Raw genomic sequence first — 14596 nt, 5'->3', positions numbered from 1 at the left:
TAACGGTCTATTGGCGAAGCTCGTCTTTCTCACAGGGTGCTTGCTACTACTAGGCTCCATCGATTGTTCCGTTTTTCTGGTCGATGATTATTGGAATCAGAGTTGTCGGCGCTACCCTTAGAATGCGTGCAGATCAGCCTGTCTGCAGGGGCAGATTGCTTGCCCGCTCGATAGCTCGCAGCAGCTAACTGCTACTTGTTGTCACCCAGATTCGAACGTACAACAACGGCAAGCAGTCACGGCACGACGACGGCTGCAAGCCATTTCCCATCTCATCTTCTGGTGTCCCGCCATCGTCTCGTTTCTCGACAACTCTGACGAAGAGATAGGCACACAATTATAGAGACACGCGATCGTTCCGTTCGCTGGCTGCCGCTGCTACTGCGGCTATTATTTGTTATCGTTGCTTTACTTTAATTTTGTTAATACGATACACGATGCCGGAATGCTACAGTACGGCAGGGTGCTGATTTTGTCGTAGACAGAGCGCGTCCTCGCTGTGGAGGCAGGATCGTTATAGGTTGCTTAAATCAATAATGTCTTTTCTACTGTCTTAGTTTAACCGTGGTGGAAATGATAGTGGCAGTCGAAAGTGCTATATGCTACTGGTAATACTGGATTGTCGTTGTTGTGCTCGCCTAGAGTATAGTGACGAGTGACCTTCATGGAGTGACGAGTGCTTAGAGAAGTGCCATGGAATAGTGTGACCGGCGTGTGAGTTCAATACCAGTAGCATAAGAATTACAATATTTACATTATTGCAATAATTATTGTTCGGGCTCGCAGTGCGTGAGTGCAGAGCGGAAAAGCGGTTTAGATCCTGCCTCGGTACCGAATTTCGTCAATGCTGAGATGAACTGTAATCCTGTACCGTGCATTCAACAATTCGATTGAACCACTTACCTGGTGCTGGTGTTACATATACAAACAAAGCTGTGCTGTGATGATAAGTGTTTAGCTATCTCTAATAGTTGGTTGTTTTTTGTGTTGTTAGTTTTTGTGTCGTTGATTTCACGCAGCTAAAGTTGAAATTGAGGTTCGTGTCTTCTCATAGGAGTGTTATTCAATGATTTGGTGAAGTGTGATCATCAACACTCTACATCAGAAACATTACCTGTCTTCTTAAGAGACTGTAGCCGTCACCAACAATCAGGTGTTCTGCCGGCAGGTTGCACGAAGAACTTTGCATGTGTGACTAGTATAGCCTATATCGCAAAAGCTGAAAAGGAGAAGCACCATAGACGAAGTGCCATCATTACAAACATTGATATTTAATCGTCGCTCTATGGTTGATCATTCGTAAGAATCCAATGCTAGAAATACTTGTCGAAGAAAGTGCCAATGAAAGGGTAGACTGATTTTGTTCAACCAGCGTTGAGGAGCCGCCGTTTGTCAATGGGATACACTCGAATATCGTTTCTGACTGCCATATACGCCTGTGGCCTATACACATAGCTAGTACAAAGAGCGAATAGAGGTGTGTATATATCTTTTATCAGCTCGTCAAAAACAAGTTTCCTTTCCTTTCCAGATGACGTTTTTTTGGGTTGTCAAAACTATTGACGTAACAGACATTTGCGCGTACGCTGTGTCAAATCTTTTTAACTTGGTAAAACGACACTATTAAGCGAAAAGATTGGAACCTTCCTACCGATGTCTAGGTCGAACCTGCAGAATCAAGAAAATCACCGCATTTATAACAGCATAAGAAAATAGGAAAACGATATAGCTAGTGCGACCAACTCTATGGTTAACATTGTTTTTGTAAAATTCGATATATGTCGCTATTGTTTGTGCAGTGTGCGAATCAAAAATACGTTTCAAAATTTAGGTGTATAGCCATGGACCTCGTTTCTGTCAAAGAAACGGACATATATTAAGAATAGGAAAAAGTGGCTGATTAATAGCGAAAATCATTTCCACTCGCAGTGACTACTGAGCGTGGAGCAGTGTTCATAGATAAATAGAGCACCACCTGCGGTCTTCGCTCTGCGTCTGTTTCGCTATTAAATATATTTGATTTTACTTTTGTGGAAATAAAACGCCAATTTCATTTATAATAGAGATTGCATCGAGTAACGGCCAATTATTTCCTAATAGCTTTTTTCCTTGTATTTTAATCGCTTTTTTTTTACAACATCGCTTGAGTACACTTCACGCATCACCATTTTACATAAATATTCATTTGTAAATTTTATGATATATCTGCGCGGAAATGTTGGTTCCTGCCTCGGCGTTTATAAACGATGGTGCAGCGCTGTCTTCAAGTATGGAAAAAATGCCTAGAAGCTGCTTGATGGGGAAAAATCATCATTCAATTTTGTTTCATGTGTTTATCGTTTAGAGCACAATCACAGCCGGTGGCTGATCGGAGCCATGTGTTGATGTTACCGCTGCTGTTGTTGGATCTCGGCGTGGTAGTCACTGCGTTATAATGTTGTTCTATGCATAAAGGCACACGCAACGTGCTTGTTAGTAAGAGCGCAACAAATGTACCATGTTCCTTAGTTTTTTCACTAGAGGTAGAATTGTGATACTGAAATTTCGACGTTTGTTTAACCAACGGCTCAAACGTGGTCCGTCGATTCCCCGTAGCGCTCATGCTGCAAGTCCGCCTGATGCCTCTCCGCGTTGTTCAGCGCGGCTATCTGTCCACGTCGCTCGTCTGTGGTTCGCTCCGTCTCGCTTGATTGGAGACAAACACAAATAGGATAGTAATGGCGGCGGCAGCAACAGCGGCGGCGCAGAGACATACAACGTTTTAATCAGAAAAAGCCGGTTCATCGTATTGGCCGTTGCCTGCTCGGCTTGATGGAAGACGGCCACCAAAGAGTGCAGAAAGGGCGGCAGTCGTCCATCAGGAGCACCAGCAGTTTGCATGAGACAACGGCCATAACTGCACCAGCCATGACGTTGGGCTAGCACATCTCCTGTGGTCTATGTACATTGGTACACACTTTGCTAATGTGGCTAGCGTCGTTTCAATTTCTGTCGTAGAGGGTGGGTTGCATCAAAGAAACGACGATTGGGGAAGGGGACAAAGGTGTTTAGACAGTTGGGGCAATGCAGTCTGTCAGGAACGAAAAGTCAATCATATTTCGCAACAGGCAGTTGAACTGGGGTTAAACCCTTATATTGTTTGATTTTGTAACTGGTCAGTTACACTACAATCACACAAGTATACAAGCGTACTGGTAGGTATTTATGTACTGTAAACGCAAAAAGGATAAATCCTAAACGCGGATGTTCATTATAGTATCGAACAGAAATAGCAGTCAGGTTGAAGCGCGATAAAGAATTATTAAAAACTCATGGATTACACTATAGCAGCTCATTTACGTATTGCCAATTTGAATAATTTAAAAATACATAATACGACAACAAAACACCATATATGCGATCTTAAAAAGTTCCAGGTAGTTCAATTTATAGTGCATCATGTCTGTGACGCTATTTTTTCGTAGTGCGACGAGTTTTTTTTATTACTTCTTACAAACGGCTAAACAACGATCAAGCTTTTCCGTTGATAGGCAGAGAACTAACACCATGGCTTAGCGATACTTCTGAATACACGCAGTACTTGCTATAATGAAATGCGTCTGGGGAAACACTTTCAAACTGACAAATACGTGAGTCATCGTCAGCAGGAAGTGATGTGGAAAAATTCGCTTATTGACTACCATATGCGGAATACGTTTTCTCATATATAATATATATTTACTAGCATGGTGGCGACTTGAACGACTGAAGTACTGCTGGCTTCTGATGTTTATCAGTGTTATCATAAACAAAAAACGTTCCCTTCAGAAGCGACATATTTTTGTATTATGGTGTAAATCGTCGGAATTGAACAGATGAATAATATGCGTTCTCGCTGTGTACAAAGACGAATAATGGGAAGTAATGTCCGCCAAATGTGGAGCCTGTTTGGTCCTTCTAATTTGACCCAAACGATAATACTGAGTGCTTGGGACATAGATACCGTCTAGTATATTCATCTCGTTGTGTTGAATATGTCGTAGAAACAGACTCATTGCTAATTTTCAATATCAAATTACTTTGTTGTTTCAAAGCTCTTTTTTCGTAAAATCCTTTTCATTACATGAGTTGTCCTAATCGTTTGGTCTCCTGTTAATTAAACGAAATCCTGCACCAACGGTATACCGCCTATAAAGATTCCGTTCACATATGTTTCTTTATGTTCATTTACGCTCGAACTACCAATCCGTATGGTTGCCTTGCTCAATATGACGATAATAATAAAAAAAAAAACATCAAGAAACAAACGATCTTTTAGTTTACATCTTTCCGAGCTAAATGGTTGACGTTTTTCTTATATTTTTTTGTTGATGTTCGAAGATTTAGATGTTTCAGAGCGGCAGAATTTTTCCTGCACTCTAAGGGATCTTGCAGCATTCTGCTGTAGAACGTCAGTTCTGAGATATCGTCGTATCCCCTGATATGATCACAGGCGAATTTTGGTCAACCCTCGCTACAATCTCTGTAGTATCATTCCACTCAGGAGCAAGTTGAATTCGGTGAAAGGACTGGATTTCTAAGGGGGGCTGTGGTAAAACGTAATTTCATGGTATTACGCCGCTGCTAGTTCCAAATAGTCATCGTAGGCCCACTTAATATTGAGTTTGTTCTGCTTGAGGAATCAAATTTCTCCCTTCCGATTTCGTCGCTTGGACGGAACGCGTTAGGTCAGCCTGTGTTCATAATCACACGCTGACAATGACAAGCTAGCGCATCTTGGCTCTATTTCTACAGGAAACAATTTCGCCATGTGGCAGTATTATCCTACCCGAATAAGAAAAACACGGTTATTATTTTCGGTCATACCATTTCTTATATTTGACATAGATGATTAGTACGTCGCATGTGACAGCAACAAGAGCACATAATTTTGTATGGGTTTATGTATTCCGCATGCATTGTTACCTTTGTATGTGCGGCCTCGTTTTTTTGTGTTCGATTCTCAAATCCGAAATTACGTACGTTTGCCCATAGAAGAAAAGCGTATAACCGTTGTACGCACAAGGGCTTTTTATTCTATGAAATTTTTTTCCTCCACTCTGATTTCTGACCAGGGACAGCATAGCTTCTTGTTTTTGCATTTATCGATTTTTTTAACTCTTAAAAAAACTTCGTAGTTTAGGTTTCTAAATATATGTATATATCACAAAATCTGCAAGACTCAGCCTACCGGGAACGGTATTGCCCTAGAATCTGCCAAACACAAAAAAGCACGCACACTGCAATCAACAGGGGTGCCAGCTGCGAAAGGGTGTTCGAAGCAAACAGAAAGAGTAATTCAGTTAGAACTCAGTTTCATAAAGTCTGTGAGTCAGTCTGTACTAAAAAGTATCCAAGGTCAGCTAACTTTCCAGCAAAATACCAAACTACGCTTGACTGTGCGTGTGGAGTCGCTATAAAGGTGATAGTTCTCCTGGTAGCCTTTTAATAGCGCGTAGTACCTCTCTTCTATAAATGTCCTGTTTAATCATCGCTGGCACTACACTTTCACAGGGACTCGTATTATACGATCGTCACAGTGCGTCGTTGTTGGTAACACTACCGTTGCCGCTGTACGACTGTTCATCTCGTTGTATCGGTATATAGATCATTGCCACATGTGCGCGCTATGGTTTCATGTTTTTCGCCTGATGCGCTATATTGTCCCGGTGCTCTCTCTTGCAGGAACTCTTTCGTTCTACCGCCAGATCTCCTTTCTACTGCTAGGACTGGTGCTATTACTACTGCTTGTACTACCCCAACTAACTAAGGTATCGCTGATCACGGCCGTCGGCGACGACCACCAACTGCGTCTTCACTACGCGACGCCCTGCGAGCAGCTCGTGCCGCATTGCACAATTAGTCGATTAAATCTTGCCTTCTTCACAATTTCCTCACGGTATCCAGTCCTTGCCACCACAGTATTCAAAACGTCTTCGTTCTTCCAGGCAACGAGTACCGAATAGGTTGCCCGTCAACGTTTTTGTTACGCTGAAATTCGCTCCACGAGAATTCCATCCACCCTTAACGATATTATGTTATTAGAGCATACGATGACGATGTAACGCAAAAGGCTCTTTTGCCACTGTTCGGTGGTTTGCTTGAACGTCAACTGCTGCCAACTCGTGATTGTTGCGTTAGTGATACTACCGTTGCTGCTTCGGACGCATTCGCAAGGGTTTGTATAGTATCGAGTACAGCGACAATCGTAGATAGTCGGCGTTTTTATCTAGTTCGCGTATGCACTCATTATTTCTCTGATGTTTTCATTCGCACTTCTTTTGCTTTCCCTTTCTGTTTGTTTGTCGACAATCGAACTCATCGGTGTGGGTGTCTATACATGTGGGCCGGAGTCGGCGGGATCATGCTTACGCCGGTGGGAACTGGCTTCTGTTCGGGTTTACTTTCTGGAAGCAAGTTATTCGGTCGTTCTCAGCTGTTGGGGATATTATGCATAACAACGCGAAACGAATTGATCGTCACAACGGTATAGGTTATTGGTTGTCGACTGCATCCTGCCGATATTTCCTCTTCGCTAATTCGTGCGCGATCTAGGTAATAAATAAGCGTTACAAGAACCAATTTCTTAACACTACAGTAATGACTGACCGCTTTGTAGCGACGGAAACCGTATTTGTACAAACGGTATTGGTATTCACAGATTTAATGGGAGAATTTGTTTGGGGCATGGGGGATGTTATGTCACATATAATTTTTTTTTGGATATACAACGGTTACTCCTATGTAATGCGAATTTGAGGGTTTGTAGATCAGGTTGACACTGAATAGGACCAAAGGCAAAACACTGCTCGTTAAGATGAGCGAAAAATAAAGCGATGAAATATGAATTTTATATAGATTTACAGTTACAAAAAAGCCATTGTTTCAACCCCTAGCCTAAACAAGCCTATGCAATTTCTATTAACCTACACCTCGTTATAACAGGTATAGCATGACAAGCAGAAAAGTAGATGCAAAATTATTATTATTGAAATGGAAGGACTGTTTGCAGAACAATTCAAGACATCTCTAGATCTACTGAAAGCTATAATAATTGAATGATAGAACCTATTCTTTTATGTGCGTGCAACGCCATGATGCCTTTGACACAATGACTGCGATCAAGCACGCAGTTTTGCTCAATCCTGTATGGTAACAGGATCAAACATTAATGATTAAATAGATGTACCGCTGTGGGCTGATCTGTCTATAGTCTACACCAACGACTGGTCGACGCAAACACAGATAACAAACATACAAGGCTGCTTAACACTGCGTGCCACAATCGAGTAGACCACATACATTAACTAGTCAGAATGATGTCACATGTTACATAATTTCGTTAAATAAAACGATTCTCTATTCGTTTAATGACTGTGCGTCGTATGTAGATTATGGTTTGCTCTAGCTGAGCTACTTTGGATTTATTTGATATAGACCGCAGATTCGATCTGTGTATCTCAATGTGGTGGCGACAGATGATTGTCGTTGTCGTCTGCTCTATTTAGTCTATATTCACGGTTTCGTCTAGAAAACTCTAGGGATAGATTTAGCTATCGTTGCCCAGAGAGATATACCAGGTCCTGACGCACTATTCTAATGTTTGTTTACCTCCTTTAGATGTACTGTTTATAAAGAAATGAAACCAACTATAGCTCGCATGAGTATAAGCAGGCGTTTGTAGAACTGGTTGATGAGATTCTTAAGATATGGATCCTGTTTATTTTTTCGTTTTTTTCTATTTTTAGTTTGTGAATTATAATGAAATATGTAGATATGTATGTATCTAGATACTTCAAAAGTTACAAAGTTGATTTCCTATATAGACGCTACGCTTGATTTTTACAAAATCATTACAACTAAATGTGAGACCATCGATCCGTTGATTTTTTTCTAAAGGGTAATGCTCTCTCTCTCTCTCTCTCTCTCTCTCTCTCTCTCTCTCTTATTTTTGTATTTGGTATCTATAATATTGATTTAGTTTTCTTTTTATTTTTAATACCAGACTGCTTTCTTGGGAAAACGTCATTAGTATATGCAAGCTGAACCTTCACTGTGCTTGCCTCTCGTTCTTATTGGCAAATTTTTTTTTTTAACACAGAATTATACTACCTGTGCTTGCTTATTTCAGTAGCTTCTCTTATCGTGGTAAAAGCCGATGGTTTTGTTAATCACCACTAAATGTTCCATTGATGCCCGGTCCTGTGTGGGTTCGGCATCGACCACAGAAGTTCCTGTGGCCATCACTGCTGGTGTTGGCGACGATGTTTGTACCTGCACCAACACGCACTCGGTAGCTTTTCGTCTCATGGCAAAATTGTAGTTAAGCCGACCTCTATTATTTGGTGTGCATGCCTATTTAGACAGTGACATAGGACAGTCAACAGTTGAATCGGCACGTTTCATAAAAATGATGACGCTTAGTAAACAAGCAAGCCGAGCCTAGAGGAGGCCAAGCAACGATACCCGTATCACTGGCACTACCGCTGCAGTTCGGTAACGGTAGTAAAAACTGAATTACCATCCGGCTACAGTTGCTCTTCTGATATCTGTCTGTCGAACGGTACGGCGGGACGACAACTCTTTTGTCTTTCGTCTCGTTCCCTAGTACTTGATAGGTTTGTTTGCGAGGCCTGGCGTTTACCGAGTCCGCTAGCTCTACATCCAGCACGGCCGCCCGCTGGCTAAACGACTGGTCAAGTTAGTTTTCCCGTTCCGCCAACGCTACATCAGTTTCGTATACGTTGTTGACTCTCGGAGGCTCAACTCAGTGAATTTAGAGTAGTCGAATGAGGAACTAGAAGGGTCCTTACGAAAAGGGACTGGATTTTTTTTAAACACTTAAAGACTTGTCTTCCTGACGACAACGCCTAAAGGCAGTTTGCTTGTATCGTGCAACTGACAAGTGGACACCATATATAAAAGAAAACACGTCTTAAAGCGAAAGCGAAAAGATACATATGCGCATAAAAATTCTCGTCGAATATTATGCGCAGAAAATCGTTGCAATTTAGAGACTAGCTTCTGTGGTTCCTTGTAGCGATTACTGAACGAGTGTTGTAGTTTTGATCCCATTTGCTCAGTACTGGGTTACAGTAAAATAAAAATACTTAAGTCAGATAGCATGTTTTCTAAATTAGGTAATGATCGTTCTTAGGTTTGTATCTATTATATAATATTATCAAATAATCTACAAATAGTTCGCATTTTCTTTACTAAACGTACTTTATACAAGTGTGTTCTAAAAGTCTCTGATAGAGAAAAATGGAGTGCGGGCCACCATATGGCGAAACTTGTTACCTGATTGTGCCCTTATCGCCAACACGACAATGACTCGATTGTTGTTGTAAAAAAACTTAAATAATTTTAAGTAGATGCTGCATCGGCTGTTTCAATATAAACACGGCACACTTTGTTTCAAAATACACTTATTCGTTGTGGAGGTTGTTCCATGTGGAGGTTGCTGTCGTGACAGCCTGTAGTATCTTCGTATGCGAAAATACTAATCATTTTGATCATAAACGGTCCGCCTATCCCTAAATGCGTTTACAATGTTATGTTATGTAATTCTATCGGTCATCATGAATCCATGGCGAAACGCTTTAACATTATAAAACTTTTCTTCTATATGTGGTGTCCCTAGTGACCTAGGTGCACCGAAGGAATCATTACTTTTGTTTTAAAGCACTCAGCTAAACATGATCAATACAGATGTTAAAATATAATAACCGAGAAATATCTGTAACATATTTATAGAGTCTGCAGAAAAATCATCCGTGGAGATATAGGAAGCATGCCTCGACCGACGCAGAGACATGGCATGATGTCCTAACTTTAGTTGTTTTTTCCTGAAACGCAACCCTGGGATATTACTAACTAGATATGTTTTCAGATCTTTAATGGTTGGCGTTTCGACGCTGACAAAGACTGGAGGGCTAAAATGTTAGTAGGTAAAACTGAGATACAATATAACAGTGAGGTGGACAATGCGCCGGGTTCTTAACTCAAAGTCCTGACTCTTAGCTGAAGCTTAATATTTTCATAAAATCTTATGCATAAAATCGTACTTGTTAGAAGCGATGGAAGCGAAGTAACTGATGTGAACGAGTAAAATTCTAGTATACTGAACTTCTCTAATTCCTTTTTAATATCAGGAGAGTAACCAGATTAGGAAACATTTGTTGTTTTTTAGTTTCTTGAAGTCACTTGGTCGAAAATTTCGGTGAGGTGCTAATAAAAACAAAGTACTGTAGAGCCAATCTTCTACTATATATATATATATTGTGTATAAGATTAAATATTTAGTTGAAATAAAAGACCACTATTTCGCTTGACGTGGACAGTCGTATCATGAGTAGTAGTAATGTCTGTTGAGGAAAAAATTGACGGGGTTTATATTTCTGTATTATTGGCTACCAGCATAAATGCCTATTGCTAATCTTTCGAGGTGGAGCTATTATCGTTCACTGTTATCACAAACTATAACAAGTTGCACAGGTCAGCGTCATTTCAGTCCCACTCCAAGCCAATGAAGGCGCAGTTAGTACGTCTGTATATTCTATTGTAATAGTAAACTAAGCATAACACGAGGTCGTACTGTGCTGTCTGCTCATCTGGAAATGATGCTCTCATGCTTTGACGGCCTGAGTCCGCCGGTCTTCAGTGCTCTTCCCCGTACTAAGCGCGAGTCGGTGATGCTGGTGGGCGTAGTTCAACAAAGAATACATACCCACACAAGCTGATTAAGTAGAACTACGGAAGTATTTCCGTTTGCGAAGCTTTATCTCAAGATGGCGGTATATGCAAAAAACGCAGGCGGAATCAACAAAATCAGTCGAAACAGACCCTTGTGGTTTTACGACAGGATCAAACTGGCATCGTTGTCAGGTTTCTTGAGTCCTTAGTTCTCTTTTTCTCTTTATGTGACAGTTCACAGTTTTGTCGAAGCATTATTTACAGAGTTATGTGAATATCGGTCGAATAATACCTACCTGTAAATCTGCGGTGTGTCCGGTCTGACAGTTAGTTGTTCATGAATGTTAGATTCTGAAATGTTATATGTATTGCAAAAACTTATGTCGTATAAAGACACTGTCCTCTCAGTACCCTTCGTGCCGTTACACATCCGTCGTAACAGCCGGACGGAAACTTTTCCGGCTTCGTCTTACTTGCGAATGGTTTCGTCTTTCGAGGAAAGACTTGTGTTTTTTGTGCTAGTCTGATTAATATTGTTATTACTGTCTGTTCAAGGATTGGGTCGGCTTGATATTGTTGCTATTTGATTCACTGAAACATGGGTGTTGACTAAAGTAACTGACCGTGTGAGCAGAATAATTTAAATCGGTTGCTCATTAACTATTGGACTGCTGTTGAGGGACTATTTTGTGTGCATATCATATCTGTCTGATGCAAGAGGCTTAGACTATCGTTGGACCACTGTGGGAATCAGTTCTCCAGAGAAAGCAAACGTGCTTTCCACGGAGACGTGCTGTTCAGTAGAAGGCGGTAGAAACGTATAATTTTTACTAACGTATTAAGGGAATTCGGTGAAATCATGAGCGATAGTCAGACGCGCGGCCGACTAAGATGGCACAGACGCCAAAAATGGGAACACTGAATCGGATAATGTGATACTGCAGTTGCTAAGGGATAGCTAAGAGACACAGGTACCGGCACAGGTCGGCGTCAGCGTTCGGGCTGAGCACATTACTGCGTCATATATAATTTTGCAAGAGATAGATAGAAACAATTTCCATAGGGAAAAAGTTTTTTTTTTCAAATTTACTTGTTTGTTTATAATTATTTAGACTAGCCTTACTATATTATTAGCAAGATGGGGACATATCCGTCTGTGTTGTTTCGTTATTTATTATAATAGTTAACTTTGATGACATTGCACCTAATAGGCCTTAATTACCATCTCGGCTTCCGATGTCGATAAAATTTATTTCATAGTTAAACAATATGTATACGATCTCTTATCGTTGTTTCGTTCCGGATAAACGATGCGTCATATTCTATTTATGCGGGAAAAACTGAGAGTCAAATTGAACAAATGAAACAACAAGCGCCACTGTTTGCGAGCCCAGCCACAGCTGCTAAATGCCAATTGGTCGGACTTAGGTGTAGCTTAAACAGAAAGCTACGCTAAACGCAAGTAATAAGTTGCAAATATGGTAGGTCAGGTCATCAGTATTACTCAGATCGGAAGAAAAAATAAATTTGAGTTCATCCTAAGCTATTATTTTGATTTTTTAATGGTGTTGAGATCGTAGGATATCGTAACGCTGCGTCCCTATAGCGTATATTGTTTTTTTTATCAGACAGAATACTGGCCAAGCTTATTCTAGCTGTGCTTCTATTTTTACGCAGAGTTACTGTAGACAGCCCCGGAAGAGTGATTAGCGAACTAGTTATAATGGAGAATTTTGCGAATCCTGTTTGCTTGCGGATGCAGAATAGCTACACTCGAACGTAGTAACTCTTGCTGCAGTTTGTCGAGAACCTCTGATTCGTTGCCACGCGGCCTAATTAACAGAGTTTTCAAAGCGCTTTTTTGACTTACATCTCTTTGAAGGCAAAAAAAATGGCTTCCAGAGAATAACCTAATCACGCGGCCTGTTTGGCTGCCTCCGACGGGCGGGTATAACACAGTCGGCTTGTTAACAACTAAATATTATACTAGCAGCAATTTTCGATGTTTGCACTCGTTGCGTCTCACAGCCAGTTCAGCTTAATGGCACTCTGTTTATCTAATTATCTATTTGCAAAAAGAACCCCTAATGGTTGATCTTGAGCGGTTTGGTCTGCTTGCGGCTTCTATTCTGCAGGCATCACTATACAATTAATAAGCAGGACGTACCTTTGTCGGGACGACACTTCGTCTACGGCTTCGCCCATTTTCGCGACAGCAGCAGTGGCGGGGTGCGCGGTGCTTGTGGCTGTAGTAGCTGCTCGACACTTTCCTAGACAGGACATCAGTGTCGTAGCATCTTCTCAGCTGAAACCCGTTCGACCCAGGATTCGAAGGCTAGAGCTTTTGCGCGAAAGTCGAAGTACAACCGACTGTGGTAGTAGTAGTGCTAATAGCTCGGAGTAGACAGGTTCAGCTAGATAACGAGCGAAGGGTAGGCAAAGCGCCTGTTGACCTATGGGCATGTTACCTACGCGGAGCAGCAAGGCCGAACTCCAATTTTGTGACGAAATGCGCCAACTGCTAACGTTATCTTAGCCGCGTATAGCGTACAGACAGAATGACTGTCATGGTGACGATATAGGTTTGGCCGATAGCGACTGTTCGCCAAGCGATATTCCAGGTCGTATTTCGTTGGTGGATCGCAGGCTGTTCATGCAAACAAGTTCGCGCACAGGGGCTAAACTTGCGTGAAGCGCTAGAGGAAGAGTAGTAGGTAAGCAATACACGAAGGTTTGGCAGGCCTACCGTGACTTGCACAAACTTGCGTAGGCAGCAAGAGAAGAAGAACCTCAAAAGGGAAGAAACTGGAAGTTTTTGTTGAAGGGGTCAAACACTAGGGCGACGGCAAAGGAAAATATATGAAGTCAGACCACTGCTTGTTCCGCTGCCATTGGCTTGGGTGCAGACGACGAGCAGCCGCAGTACGAAAACTATGAAGAGAAATGATGGATTCAGGCAGTGCCAGGAAGTGTAGGGGAATAGCTGGCACAGGCCACATAGCACAGATAGAACGACGAAGTTACTTCCTTCGATAGAGAGACAGGGAAGGTATTCTAGATCACAAGAAGAAAGTGTAATAGGAATGGTCCGAAAGAATGAAAAACAGGGCGGAATAAAGGTTCGCCGAAGGGCATCATTGTTGTGTTTCAGAATACGAACAATGCCGCAGTTGCTTGTGGGGCCAAGGCCACGGGTATCCCGACAGAAAACTATACTCGAATCTGTCCTTGTTGCCGGTTAAATCTAGTACTGCTGCCGGGGTCTTCTTGAAAGATTCAAATAGAGCGAGCACAAGTAGGGCCGAAAAAAACGCTTATAGCAAGCTACTTGTGAGCAATACATTGCGCAATTTAACTGTTTACTATACTTAACCAAAGTTATATATCTAGATTGCGCATTATCTGACCTCGTTTTTTCCGTCGACAGTGTTGCCCGCAGAATTTGAAAGCTTACGGTAGCATCGGAAAATGTAGATTTGCAGAACGAAACACGTGCTGTTTACCATTGCCTTAATACCTTCCCGCTATTTTAATTTTCTTAGCAAGTTGGATCTTCCTGATACTGAGGTTAGGCAAGCTCGTTTTTTTCTACTATGGTATATTATTGCCATGCCGCTGTAGAGGTAGGTTGAGGAAAAACTCAGATAAGCTTAATAAAATCCGTCAATAGATAGATAGCAAACACTACATGAAAAGAATAGAACATAGTATTCCACATCCGGACTGACATTCCGTATCGCAAGCTTGCCCTTCGTGGATTTCGGCAGAGGACTAAAAGGGCGCAATTATACTGCTGGCCCCTCTTGCATGACCCTCGTAATAATATCTCACGAGGCAGATACGGTATAATTTAGTCTATAAGGAAGTAATAGTTAAAGATCAG

At 41.6% G+C, this 14596-nt stretch overlaps 1 protein-coding gene across 4 annotated transcripts in view; it reads left to right on the top strand.

Annotated features, from left to right (window-relative positions):
* Nucleotides 1–11: 11 nt before the first annotated feature.
* Nucleotides 12–14596, top strand: part of LOC111261912 (rho guanine nucleotide exchange factor 28) — a 94108-nt gene continuing 79523 nt past the window's right edge. For all 4 annotated transcript variants that reach the window (XM_022835809.2, XM_022835816.2, XM_022835821.2 and 1 more), the window contains exon 1: nucleotides 12–1477. The gene's annotated coding sequence lies outside the window, so the exon portion shown is untranslated. The remainder of the gene's footprint in view (nucleotides 1478–14596) is intronic.

Source organism: Varroa jacobsoni, unplaced genomic scaffold (assembly GCF_002532875.2).
Source record: "Varroa jacobsoni isolate VJ856 unplaced genomic scaffold, vjacob_1.0 scaffold_64, whole genome shotgun sequence".
Lineage (NCBI taxonomy): Eukaryota > Metazoa > Arthropoda > Arachnida > Mesostigmata > Varroidae > Varroa > Varroa jacobsoni.
Note: the sequence above shows the minus strand (reverse complement) of the source record. Positions and strands in the feature narration are given on the sequence as shown.